Below are 14,359 nucleotides of genomic sequence, written 5' to 3' on the forward strand. Positions count from 1 at the left end.
CAATTTCAAATTTTAAAAAAACAAATATCTGCCTGAACCAACGTCATCCGCTACTCCACGCCCTTCATTCACACAACACAATCTACCTCTTGCTACTTACATTACGTTTTCACTTGTGATGATGGCTCAGTAATAGCCGAGCACTACGAAAAATACCTTATAGACTCATTTAATGTTCCCCTCCACGGAAATCTTTAGTAAAAGGCGAAAGATTTATTCGTTTTGAAGGGAAACCAGAGTGCCGATCAACGCCCTCACTTCAATACTTATGGCTGCTTCTCTATTACTTCTCCGCGAGAACGCGGAAAATTCTTTCCGTCTTGTCTACTTCTCTACCGTCAACAGACTTCCACTGTCATGCAAGCACACACCCCAAACTAACTGTCAACGCTGAAACACGTGTCTGCCAAATGTCGTCGCTATTACTCTTTAGTTAACTATTTCCATCATTTCTGTCACCATTCAAGCTGCTTCATTACCTCACCTGCCGACAGATGGCAGCACGACTAATTCCTGTCGGCGACTCACCGTCCGACACACAACGTCCGACACACAACTGCCCGCACTGCTCTGCATCTAACACTAATCTCTCTCCTCCCTACCACACTCGTTCACTGAAAAAACTGACAACTAGACAGTTCTTTGTACGCAAATCTAGGCCACATCAGACGCAACGTGTATGTAGATGTATGGTGCAAGGGAAATATCCCCCTACTCCCACACATCTAATTAATACTAGTTGACAACAGAAATAAAATTTCTGTCGATAGTATTTGAACCAGTCTTATTCATTTGCCAATTTCATGCATTCCTTCTTGCAGATAACAGTGCCTTGCAAATCACTCAATTCATGTTTGCTAGCCAAACGTGCTCCTCCTAAATGTTTCGTACATCATGCATTAGTGGTGATTATCAAGACTGTGTTGTGTGTCAGCTTTTTATGGTCATCAATTGCACTCTTCTTGTGTTGCTCACTCATTCTTGTAACTCAAAAGTACGTCGTTGTCATCCAAGCCTAGCACTTGGAGCAGGCCAAATCAAATGGCTCGTCCCCGTGACACTCGAGAAACTTCCACAAAGCTTTCATGACATGTGGCAATCAAAGTCCTTCCACAACCTGCAGCGACATTTCTGCAACGACGCGTGTCCCGATACCAAAGGTATGACTTACGCTTCTAATCTATATAATAAAACCACCACTCGGAAAGCGCTATTCCCTTCCCACATCCCTCAGAATGTGGTGAACGATCATCGATTACAACCAAGATGCGATGAATCTCGATCGCAAGCCTCACGCTCAGGGAAAGTGCTACCACTCATCATCGTGGTTACGTCTACTCCAGCTTTGAACTAGAGAGAGTTGAAGACATACTACAGAAATGATCCTGTGAAGTATGATCTTGCTTGCAAGCTATCACCGCTCGCTACTTATGCCACGAGACCGTCAACACGCCCTACGAGAATACGACACACTCTTCACATTTCGCGATTTACAAGCTCGGACATTCTGCAAAGAACCAACTTCTACTCTTACTTGGCCGCCATGATCTCACTCAGCTATTTTGTGCGCTACCAGTGCTTCTTGCGTTCCGAAATGAGAGACCATTGCCTCAGGCGAGACTGTATGTAAACACCGCTTGCACCTCCGGCCGCTAGATGGCGGCCTGGGGCACATACAGTAGCATTCTATGGCGCAAGCAGACATGCCAAATAGCCACTGAAAGAGAAACACACAAGAGGGCATTCATAGGACTCTTGTGCTTTCTTTAAAACCGCCTCTCTCTTCGAAAATTTTCGCACAGCACTAGCTCATTCACCTCACTCTAACAGTGCGAACTCTTGTCGATATTTGGCCTCTTTCATGCATACTTCCTCTTTCGTTTCACTTTGCGTCTTACTTGATACCCGCCCTTGGAGCTGCTGATATACAATACTCGCAACAAATGTGTTTCTCTCTGTATCTCTTTTCGCCTATCACGAGTATTGCTCTTCCTCACATGGCAATTATGAAAACACCCACAGCTGAACAAACACTTCCATTCAGCGCCACGTCCATACTATCAATCATACACCAGTAATTTCACAGCTACTTGCTCCACTAATACATTTCTTATGTCTACTGTTAAACAGATGAAGAATCAAAGTACACAACAAGTCTCTATGAACATCACTGTCAGGACATTTTACAGACCTACGCATGCCATGCCAATCTGTATGCTTCAACTATGATGGCCCATGTGCTATGAATAAAGAAATTTCTCATAAAATAACAAATAATTTTACAACTATACAACTACTCCGACAAGCTCCTTACTAAAATGCTACATGTTTAGCAATCCCCCCCATCATCTCAGAATAATCCCAAGCAGTGCTTTCATCCCATGAGCACTTCTTTGCAAGCAAAACCACAAACTACTTTTTATACTAGCTTCCTTGTCACAGTGAACAGGAAACTAATGCTAGTGCCTCAGTTTACTAAAAAGCTTTTTTCGCTTGCAACATATAAACTACCAACTTGAACCTCTGGGATTTTCAAACACACACACATACAGAAAACTTTATTCCACAGAAATTTAGGAGTAACAGTGGTTACCTCACATTTTCATACATACTCAAATAGCTACTTCCGTGCACTTCACACAATGTTCTCATCGTGTTCCACCAGAGAACACAGTTATCACTATGCATGGATTCTGGTAAAAGAGCATTAAAAAAACAAACAGCCTGATCAAAGTGATTATCTGCACATCCTCTGCCAATATCATGTCACTCTATACCCGAGGGAAACTAGAATGCAGGGAAAGGAGCTTTGTTGTGAGCACTGTGTTGGTATTTCATCATTTACTGACCAAAGTCTTCTCAAGCCAAGTATGCACCAGCTCTGTGTATGGCTGGGTCAATCAAGAGCCCCTATCAATTTTACTTAAAAGACAAGCAGCATCAACAACTCACAGGAGGCACTGAACATTTTTACCATTATCTGCACCACCTTCCACTGATTTACTGAAGAAGAAACTGCAAAGTCTGCCCAATTTTGTACACAAGTAATCTTGAAAACATTGGAGTCAACAGCAGATACATAGTTTCCAAGACTGTAGCTAGGAACAACCCTTCAATTTCAAGATTTCTCTCTCACTGAGACACACCATACCCAAACTACACCTAGCAGGAAATTGCTACTTACTTCATTTCTAGCTATTTATGTCATATTCAACAACTGTCTCTTTCTCACCTAAATCTTCTACACAACTGAGTACACTGTTATGAACAAACACATTATGGCAACAAGCCAGTGTCACTAATATCCACTCTATTGAAAACCATTTAAATACTTATCCTGCCCAACTAACCACCATCTTCGGCCCAAAGCTCACTCACATCATACCTACAAATCACAAACTTCTGTGGTAAAAATAATTTTGGGTTTCAAAACATAATCTACTAATCACATACCAGTATTTCTTACAAAGCCTATCATTCATCATTCACTTCCAAATATCAGTTTATATGCTGTTGTGCAACTGCAGTGCAAGTAAACACTCTCAAATCATCTAGAACTGAGGTACGGCAAGGGTTCACCAAGTGTTTCCAGGTAGTCCTGTAGCTCTCTCTTTACACAATCGTCTAACACACTGCACGCCATTTCAGGGCAAATGTACTTGTTTCATTATACTACGACACGGCCTATTACAATTTCAAATTTTAAAAAAACAAATATCTGCCTGAACCAACGTCATCCGCTACTCCACGCCCTTCATTCACACAACACAATCTACCTCTTGCTACTTACATTACGTTTTCACTTGTGATGATGGCTCAGCAATAGCCGAGCACTACGAAAAATACCTTATAGACTCATTTAATGTTCCCCTCCACGGAAATCTTTAGTAAAAGGCGAAAGATTTATTCGTTTTGAAGGGAAACCAGAGTGCCGATCAACGCCCTCACTTCAATACTTATGGCTGCTTCTCTATTACTTCTCCGCGAGAACGCGGAAAATTCTTTCCGTCTTGTCTACTTCTCTACCGTCAACAGACTTCCACTGTCATGCAAGCACACACCCCAAACTAACTGTCAACGCTGAAACACGTGTCTGCCAAATGTCGTCGCTATTACTCTTTAGTTAACTATTTCCATCATTTCTGTCACCATTCAAGCTGCTTCATTACCTCACCTGCCGACAGATGGCAGCACGCCTAATTCCTGTCGGCGACTCACCGTCCGACATACAACGTCCGACACACAACTGCCCGCACTGCTCTGCATCTAACACTAATCTCTCTCCTCCCTACCACACTCGTTCACTGAAAAAACTGACAACTAGACAGTTCTTTGTACGCAAATCTAGGCCACATCAGACGCAACGTGTATGTAGATGTATGGTGCAAGGGAAATATCCCCCTACTCCCACACATCTAATTAATACTAGTTGACAACAGAAATAAAATTTCTGTCGATAGTATTTGAACCAGTCTTATTCATTTGCCAATTTCATGCATTCCTTCTTGCAGATAACAGTGCCTTGCAAATCACTCAATTCATGTTTGCTAGCCAAACGTGCTCCTCCTAAATGTTTCGTACATCATGCATTAGTGGTGATTGTCAAGACTGTGTTGTGTGTCAGCTTTTTATGGTCATCAATTGCACTCTTCTTGTGTTGCTCACTCATTCTTGTAACTCAAAAGTACGTCGTTGTCATCCAAGCCTAGCACTTGGAGCAGGCCAAATCAAATGGCTCGTCCCCGTGACACTCGAGAAACTTCCACAAAGCTTTCATGACATGTGGCAATCAAAGTCCTTCCACAACCTGCAGCGACATTTCTGCAACGACGCGTGTCCCGATACCAAAGGTATGACTTACGCTTCTAATCTATATAATAAAACCACCACTCGGAAAGCGCTATTCCCTTCCCACATCCCTCAGAATGTGGTGAACGATCATCGATTACAACCAAGATGCGATGAATCTCGATCGCAAGCCTCACGCTCAGGGAAAGTGCTACCACTCATCATCGTGGTTACGTCTACTCCAGCTTTGAACTAGAGAGAGTTGAAGACATACTACAGAAATGATCCTGTGAAGTATGATCTTGCTTGCAAGCTATCACCGCTCGCTACTTATGCCACGAGACCGTCAACACGCCCTACGAGAATACGACACACTCTTCACATTTCGCGATTTACAAGCTCGGACATTCTGCAAAGAACCAACTTCTACTCTTACTTGGCCGCCATGATCTCACTCAGCTATTTTGTGCGCTACCAGTGCTTCTTGCGTTCCGAAATGAGAGACCATTGCCTCAGGCGAGACTGTATGTAAACACCGCTTGCACCTCCGGCCGCTAGATGGCGGCCTGGGGCACATACAGTAGCATTCTATGGCGCAAGCAGACATGCCAAATAGCCACTGAAAGAGAAACACACAAGAGGGCATTCATAGGACTCTTGTGCTTTCTTTAAAACCGCCTCTCTCTTCGAAAATTTTCGCACAGCACTAGCTCATTCACCTCACTCTAACAGTGCGAACTCTTGTCGATATTTGGCCTCTTTCATGCATACTTCCTCTTTCGTTTCACTTTGCGTCTTACTTGATACCCGCCCTTGGAGCTGCTGATATACAATACTCGCAACAAATGTGTTTCTCTCTGTATCTCTTTTCGCCTATCACGAGTATTGCTCTTCCTCACATGGCAATTATGAAAACACCCACAGCTGAACAAACACTTCCATTCAGCGCCACGTCCATACTATCAATCATACACCAGTAATTTCACAGCTACTTGCTCCACTAATACATTTCTTATGTCTACTGTTAAACAGATGAAGAATCAAAGTACACAACAAGTCTCTATGAACATCACTGTCAGGACATTTTACAGACCTACGCATGCCATGCCAATCTGTATGCTTCAACTATGATGGCCCATGTGCTATGAATAAAGAAATTTCTCATAAAATAACAAATAATTTTACAACTATACAACTACTCCGACAAGCTCCTTACTAAAATGCTACATGTTTAGCAATCCCCCCATCATCTCAGAATAATCCCAAGCAGTGCTTTCATCCCATGAGCACTTCTTTGCAAGCAAAACCACAAACTACTTTTTATACTAGCTTCCTTGTCACAGTGAACAGGAAACTAATGCTAGTGCCTCAGTTTACTAAAAAGCTTTTTTCGCTTGCAACATATAAACTACCAACTTGAACCTCTGGGATTTTCAAACACACACACATACAGAAAACTTTATTCCACAGAAATTTAGGAGTAACAGTGGTTACCTCACATTTTCATACATACTCAAATAGCTACTTCCGTGCACTTCACACAATGTTCTCATCGTGTTCCACCAGAGAACACAGTTATCACTATGCATGGATTCTGGTAAAAGAGCATTAAAAAAACAAACAGCCTGATCAAAGTGATTATCTGCACATCCTCTGCCAATATCATGTCACTCTATACCCGAGGGAAACTAGAATGCAGGGAAAGGAGCTTTGTTGTGAGCACTGTGTTGGTATTTCATCATTTACTGACCAAAGTCTTCTCAAGCCAAGTATGCACCAGCTCTGTGTATGGCTGGGTCAATCAAGAGCCCCTATCAATTTTACTTAAAAGACAAGCAGCATCAACAACTCACAGGAGGCACTGAACATTTTTACCATTATCTGCACCACCTTCCACTGATTTACTGAAGAAGAAACTGCAAAGTCTGCCCAATTTTGTACACAAGTAATCTTGAAAACATTGGAGTCAACAGCAGATACATAGTTTCCAAGGCTGTAGCTAGGAACAACCCTTCAATTTCAAGATTTCTCTCTCACTGAGACACACCATACCCAAACTACACCTAGCAGGAAATTGCTACTTACTTCATTTCTAGCTATTTATGTCATATTCAACAACTGTCTCTTTCTCACCTAAATCTTCTACACAACTGAGTACACTGTTATGAACAAACACATTATGGCAACAAGCCAGTGTCACTAATATCCACTCTATTGAAAACCATTTAAATACTTATCCTGCCCAACTAACCACCATCTTCGGCCCAAAGCTCACTCACATCATACCTACAAATCACAAACTTCTGTGGTAAAAATAATTTTGGGTTTCAAAACATAATCTACTAATCACATACCAGTATTTCTTACAAAGCCTATCATTCATCATTCACTTCCAAATATCAGTTTATATGCTGTTGTGCAACTGCAGTGCAAGTAAACACTCTCAAATCATCTAGAACTGAGGTACGGCAAGGGTTCACCAAGTGTTTCCAGGTAGTCCTGTAGCTCTCTCTTTACACAATCGTCTAACACACTGCACGCCATTTCAGGGCAAATGTACTTGTTTCATTATACTACGACACGGCCTATTACAATTTCAAATTTTAAAAAAACAAATATCTGCCTGAACCAACGTCATCCGCTACTCCACGCCCTTCATTCACACAACACAATCTACCTCTTGCTACTTACATTACGTTTTCACTTGTGATGATGGCTCAGCAATAGCCGAGCACTACGAAAAATACCTTATAGACTCATTTAATGTTCCCCTCCACGGAAATCTTTAGTAAAAGGCGAAAGATTTATTCGTTTTGAAGGGAAACCAGAGTGCCGATCAACGCCCTCACTTCAATACTTATGGCTGCTTCTCTATTACTTCTCCGCGAGAACGCGGAAAATTCTTTCCGTCTTGTCTACTTCTCTACCGTCAACAGACTTCCACTGTCATGCAAGCACACACCCCAAACTAACTGTCAACGCTGAAACACGTGTCTGCCAAATGTCGTCGCTATTACTCTTTAGTTAACTATTTCCATCATTTCTGTCACCATTCAAGCTGCTTCATTACCTCACCTGCCGACAGATGGCAGCACGCCTAATTCCTGTCGGCGACTCACCGTCCGACACACAACGTCCGACACACAACTGCCCGCACTGCTCTGCATCTAACACTAATCTCTCTCCTCCCTACCACACTCGTTCACTGAAAAAACTGACAACTAGACAGTTCTTTGTACGCAAATCTAGGCCACATCAGACGCAACGTGTATGTAGATGTATGGTGCAAGGGAAATATCCCCCTACTCCCACACATCTAATTAATACTAGTTGACAACAGAAATAAAATTTCTGTCGATAGTATTTGAACCAGTCTTATTCATTTGCCAATTTCATGCATTCCTTCTTGCAGATAACAGTGCCTTGCAAATCACTCAATTCATGTTTGCTAGCCAAACGTGCTCCTCCTAAATGTTTCGTACATCATGCATTAGTGGTGATTATCAAGACTGTGTTGTGTGTCAGCTTTTTATGGTCATCAATTGCACTCTTCTTGTGTTGCTCACTCATTCTTGTAACTCAAAAGTACGTCGTTGTCATCCAAGCCTAGCACTTGGAGCAGGCCAAATCAAATGGCTCGTCCCCGTGACACTCGAGAAACTTCCACAAAGCTTTCATGACATGTGGCAATCAAAGTCCTTCCACAACCTGCAGCGACATTTCTGCAACGACGCGTGTCCCGATACCAAAGGTATGACTTACGCTTCTAATCTATATAATAAAACCACCACTCGGAAAGCGCTATTCCCTTCCCACATCCCTCAGAATGTGGTGAACGATCATCGATTACAACCGAGATGCGATGAATCTCGATCGCAAGCCTCACGCTCAGGGAAAGTGCTACCACTCATCATCGTGATTACGTCTACTCCAGCTTTGAACTAGAGAGAGTTGAAGACATACTACAGAAATGATCCTGTGAAGTATGATCTTGCTTGCAAGCTATCACCGCTCGCTACTTATGCCACGAGACCGTCAACACGCCCTACGAGAATACGACACACTCTTCACATTTCGCGATTTACAAGCTCGGACATTCTGCAAAGAACCAACTTCTACTCTTACTTGGCCGCCATGATCTCACTCAGCTATTTTGTGCGCTACCAGTGCTTCTTGCGTTCCGAAATGAGAGACCATTGCCTCAGGCGAGACTGTATGTAAACACCGCTTGCACCTCCGGCCGCTAGATGGCGGCCTGGGGCACATACAGTAGCATTCTATGGCGCAAGCAGACATGCCAAATAGCCACTGAAAGAGAAACACACAAGAGGGCATTCATAGGACTCTTGTGCTTTCTTTAAAACCGCCTCTCTCTTCGAAAATTTTCGCACAGCACTAGCTCATTCACCTCACTCTAACAGTGCGAACTCTTGTCGATATTTGGCCTCTTTCATGCATACTTCCTCTTTCGTTTCACTTTGCGTCTTACTTGATACCCGCCCTTGGAGCTGCTGATATACAATACTCGCAACAAATGTGTTTCTCTCTGTATCTCTTTTCGCCTATCACGAGTATTGCTCTTCCTCACATGGCAACTATGAAAACACCCACAGCTGAACAAACACTTCCATTCAGCGCCACGTCCATACTATCAATCATACACCAGTAATTTCACAGCTACTTGCTCCACTAATACATTTCTTATGTCTACTGTTAAACAGATGAAGAATCAAAGTACACAACAAGTCTCTATGAACATCACTGTCAGGACATTTTACAGACCTACGCATGCCATGCCAATCTGTATGCTTCAACTATGATGGCCCATGTGCTATGAATAAAGAAATTTCTCATAAAATAACAAATAATTTTACAACTATACAACTACTCCGACAAGCTCCTTACTAAAATGCTACATGTTTGGCAATCCCCCCATCATCTCAGAATAATCCCAAGCAGTGCTTTCATCCCATGAGCACTTCTTTGCAAGCAAAACCACAAACTACTTTTTATACTAGCTTCCTTGTCACAGTGAACAGGAAACTAATGCTAGTGCCTCAGTTTACTAAAAAGCTTTTTTCGCTTGCAACATATAAACTACCAACTTGAACCTCTGGGATTTTCAAACACACACACATACAGAAAACTTTATTCCACAGAAATTTAGGAGTAACAGTGGTTACCTCACATTTTCATACATACTCAAATAGCTACTTCCGTGCACTTCACACAATGTTCTCATCGTGTTCCACCAGAGAACACAGTTATCACTATGCATGGATTCTGGTAAAAGAGCATTAAAAAAAACAAACAGCCTGATCAAAGTGATTATCTGCACATCCTCTGCCAATATCATGTCACTCTATACCCGAGGGAAACTAGAATGCAGGGAAAGGAGCTTTGTTGTGAGCACTGTGTTGGTATTTCATCATTTACTGACCAAAGTCTTCTCAAGCCAAGTATGCACCAGCTCTGTGTATGGCTGGGTCAATCAAGAGCCCCTATCAATTTTACTTAAAAGACAAGCAGCATCAACAACTCACAGGAGGCACTGAACATTTTTACCATTATCTGCACCACCTTCCACTGATTTACTGAAGAAGAAACTGCAAAGTCTGCCCAATTTTGTACACAAGTAATCTTGAAAACATTGGAGTCAACAGCAGATACATAGTTTCCAAGACTGTAGCTAGGAACAACCCTTCAATTTCAAGATTTCTCTTACTGAGACACACCATACCCAAACTACACCTAGCAGGAAATTGCTACTTACTTCATTTCTAGCTATTTATGTCATATTCAACAACTGTCTCTTTCTCACCTAAATCTTCTACACAACTGAGTACACTGTTATGAACAAACACATTATGGCAACAAGCCAGTGTCACTAATATCCACTCTATTGAAAACCATTTAAATACTTATCCTGCCCAACTAACCACCATCTTCGGCCCAAAGCTCACTCACATCATACCTACAAATCACAAACTTCTGTGGTAAAAATAATTTTGGGTTTCAAAACATAATCTACTAATCACATACCAGTATTTCTTACAAAGCCTATCATTCATCATTCACTTCCAAATATCAGTTTATATGCTGTTGTGCAACTGCAGTGCAAGTAAACACTCTCAAATCATCTAGAACTGAGGTACGGCAAGGGTTCACCAAGTGTTTCCAGGTAGTCCTGTAGCTCTCTCTTTACACAATCGTCTAACACACTGCACGCCATTTCAGGGCAAATGTACTTGTTTCATTATACTACGACACGGCCTATTACAATTTCAAATTTTAAAAAAACAAATATCTGCCTGAACCAACGTCATCCGCTACTCCACGCCCTTCATTCACACAACACAATCTACCTCTTGCTACTTACATTACGTTTTCACTTGTGATGATGGCTCAGCAATAGCCGAGCACTACGAAAAATACCTTATAGACTCATTTAATGTTCCCCTCCACGGAAATCTTTAGTAAAAGGCGAAAGATTTATTCGTTTTGAAGGGAAACCAGAGTGCCGATCAACGCCCTCACTTCAATACTTATGGCTGCTTCTCTATTACTTCTCCGCGAGAACGCGGAAAATTCTTTCCGTCTTGTCTACTTCTCTACCGTCAACAGACTTCCACTGTCATGCAAGCACACACCCCAAACTAACTGTCAACGCTGAAACACGTGTCTGCCAAATGTCGTCGCTATTACTCTTTAGTTAACTATTTCCATCATTTCTGTCACCATTCAAGCTGCTTCATTACCTCACCTGCCGACAGATGGCAGCACGCCTAATTCCTGTCGGCGACTCACCGTCCGACATACAACGTCCGACACACAACTGCCCGCACTGCTCTGCATCTAACACTAATCTCTCTCCTCCCTACCACACTCGTTCACTGAAAAAACTGACAACTAGACAGTTCTTTGTACGCAAATCTAGGCCACATCAGACGCAACGTGTATGTAGATGTATGGTGCAAGGGAAATATCCCCCTACTCCCACACATCTAATTAATACTAGTTGACAACAGAAATAAAATTTCTGTCGATAGTATTTGAACCAGTCTTATTCATTTGCCAATTTCATGCATTCCTTCTTGCAGATAACAGTGCCTTGCAAATCACTCAATTCATGTTTGCTAGCCAAACGTGCTCCTCCTAAATGTTTCGTACATCATGCATTAGTGGTGATTATCAAGACTGTGTTGTGTGTCAGCTTTTTATGGTCATCAATTGCACTCTTCTTGTGTTGCTCACTCATTCTTGTAACTCAAAAGTACGTCGTTGTCATCCAAGCCTAGCACTTAGAGCAGGCCAAATCAAATGGCTCGTCCCCGTGACACTCGAGAAACTTCCACAAAGCTTTCATGACATGTGGCAATCAAAGTCCTTCCACAACCTGCAGCGACATTTCTGCAACGACGCGTGTCCCGATACCAAAGGTATGACTTACGCTTCTAATCTATATAATAAAACCACCACTCGGAAAGCGCTATTCCCTTCCCACATCCCTCAGAATGTGGTGAACGATCATCGATTACAACCAAGATGCGATGAATCTCGATCGCAAGCCTCACGCTCAGGGAAAGTGCTACCACTCATCATCGTGATTACGTCTACTCCAGCTTTGAACTAGAGAGAGTTGAAGACATACTACAGAAATGATCCTGTGAAGTATGATCTTGCTTGCAAGCTATCACCGCTCGCTACTTATGCCACGAGACCGTCAACACGCCCTACGAGAATACGACACACTCTTCACATTTCGCGATTTACAAGCTCGGACATTCTGCAAAGAACCAACTTCTACTCTTACTTGGCCGCCATGATCTCACTCAGCTATTTTGTGCGCTACCAGTGCTTCTTGCGTTCCGAAATGAGAGACCATTGCCTCAGGCGAGACTGTATGTAAACACCGCTTGCACCTCCGGCCGCTAGATGGCGGCCTGGGGCACATACAGTAGCATTCTATGGCGCAAGCAGACATGCCAAATAGCCACTGAAAGAGAAACACACAAGAGGGCATTCATAGGACTCTTGTGCTTTCTTTAAAACCGCCTCTCTCTTCGAAAATTTTCGCACAGCACTAGCTCATTCACCTCACTCTAACAGTGCGAACTCTTGTCGATATTTGGCCTCTTTCATGCATACTTCCTCTTTCGTTTCACTTTGCGTCTTACTTGATACCCGCCCTTGGAGCTGCTGATATACAATACTCGCAACAAATGTGTTTCTCTCTGTATCTCTTTTCGCCTATCACGAGTATTGCTCTTCCTCACATGGCAACTATGAAAACACCCACAGCTGAACAAACACTTCCATTCAGCGCCACGTCCATACTATCAATCATACACCAGTAATTTCACAGCTACTTGCTCCACTAATACATTTCTTATGTCTACTGTTAAACAGATGAAGAATCAAAGTACACAACAAGTCTCTATGAACATCACTGTCAGGACATTTTACAGACCTACGCATGCCATGCCAATCTGTATGCTTCAACTATGATGGCCCATGTGCTATGAATAAAGAAATTTCTCATAAAATAACAAATAATTTTACAACTATACAACTACTCCGACAAGCTCCTTACTAAAATGCTACATGTTTGGCAATCCCCCCATCATCTCAGAATAATCCCAAGCAGTGCTTTCATCCCATGAGCACTTCTTTGCAAGCAAAACCACAAACTACTTTTTATACTAGCTTCCTTGTCACAGTGAACAGGAAACTAATGCTAGTGCCTCAGTTTACTAAAAAGCTTTTTTCGCTTGCAACATATAAACTACCAACTTGAACCTCTGGGATTTTCAAACACACACACATACAGAAAACTTTATTCCACAGAAATTTAGGAGTAACAGTGGTTACCTCACATTTTCATACATACTCAAATAGCTACTTCCGTGCACTTCACACAATGTTCTCATCGTGTTCCACCAGAGAACACAGTTATCACTATGCATGGATTCTGGTAAAAGAGCATTAAAAAAAACAAACAGCCTGATCAAAGTGATTATCTGCACATCCTCTGCCAATATCATGTCACTCTATACCCGAGGGAAACTAGAATGCAGGGAAAGGAGCTTTGTTGTGAGCACTGTGTTGGTATTTCATCATTTACTGACCAAAGTCTTCTCAAGCCAAGTATGCACCAGCTCTGTGTATGGCTGGGTCAATCAAGAGCCCCTATCAATTTTACTTAAAAGACAAGCAGCATCAACAACTCACAGGAGGCACTGAACATTTTTACCATTATCTGCACCACCTTCCACTGATTTACTGAAGAAGAAACTGCAAAGTCTGCCCAATTTTGTACACAAGTAATCTTGAAAACATTGGAGTCAACAGCAGATACATAGTTTCCAAGACTGTAGCTAGGAACAACCCTTCAATTTCAAGATTTCTCTTACTGAGACACACCATACCCAAACTACACCTAGCAGGAAATTGCTACTTACTTCATTTCTAGCTATTTATGTCATATTCAACAACTGTCTCTTTCTCACCTAAATCTTCTACACAACTGAGTACACTGTTATGAACAAACACATTATGGCAACAAGCCAGT

The 14,359-nt window shown here is 42.2% G+C and overlaps 8 non-coding genes across 8 annotated transcripts; all 8 read right to left on the reverse strand.

Annotated features, from left to right (window-relative positions):
• Positions 1-123: 123 nt before the first annotated feature.
• LOC124791050 lies at positions 124-242 on the reverse strand. The gene has a single exon (XR_007016487.1). It is a non-coding gene; the product is annotated as a U5 spliceosomal RNA (small nuclear RNA).
• Positions 243-1,195: 953 nt separating this feature from the next.
• On the reverse strand, positions 1,196-1,402 carry LOC124790982. The gene has a single exon (XR_007016430.1). It is a non-coding gene; the product is annotated as a small nucleolar RNA U3 (small nucleolar RNA).
• A 2,411-nt stretch (positions 1,403-3,813) lies between these two features.
• LOC124791039 lies at positions 3,814-3,932 on the reverse strand. Its single transcript, XR_007016477.1, has one exon. It is a non-coding gene; the product is annotated as a U5 spliceosomal RNA (small nuclear RNA).
• A 953-nt stretch (positions 3,933-4,885) lies between these two features.
• LOC124790983 lies at positions 4,886-5,092 on the reverse strand. The gene has a single exon (XR_007016431.1). It is a non-coding gene; the product is annotated as a small nucleolar RNA U3 (small nucleolar RNA).
• Positions 5,093-7,502: 2,410 nt separating this feature from the next.
• Positions 7,503-7,621, reverse strand: LOC124791040. Its single transcript, XR_007016478.1, has one exon. It is a non-coding gene; the product is annotated as a U5 spliceosomal RNA (small nuclear RNA).
• Positions 7,622-8,574: 953 nt separating this feature from the next.
• On the reverse strand, positions 8,575-8,781 carry LOC124791002. Its single transcript, XR_007016448.1, has one exon. It is a non-coding gene; the product is annotated as a small nucleolar RNA U3 (small nucleolar RNA).
• Positions 8,782-11,190: 2,409 nt separating this feature from the next.
• Positions 11,191-11,309, reverse strand: LOC124791041. Its single transcript, XR_007016479.1, has one exon. It is a non-coding gene; the product is annotated as a U5 spliceosomal RNA (small nuclear RNA).
• A 953-nt stretch (positions 11,310-12,262) lies between these two features.
• LOC124791008 lies at positions 12,263-12,469 on the reverse strand. The gene has a single exon (XR_007016452.1). It is a non-coding gene; the product is annotated as a small nucleolar RNA U3 (small nucleolar RNA).
• Between the last annotated feature and the right edge of the window lie 1,890 nt (positions 12,470-14,359).

The sequence above is a fragment of the Schistocerca piceifrons genome, chromosome 3 (genome assembly GCF_021461385.2).
Source record: "Schistocerca piceifrons isolate TAMUIC-IGC-003096 chromosome 3, iqSchPice1.1, whole genome shotgun sequence".
Classification (NCBI taxonomy): domain Eukaryota; kingdom Metazoa; phylum Arthropoda; class Insecta; order Orthoptera; family Acrididae; genus Schistocerca; species Schistocerca piceifrons.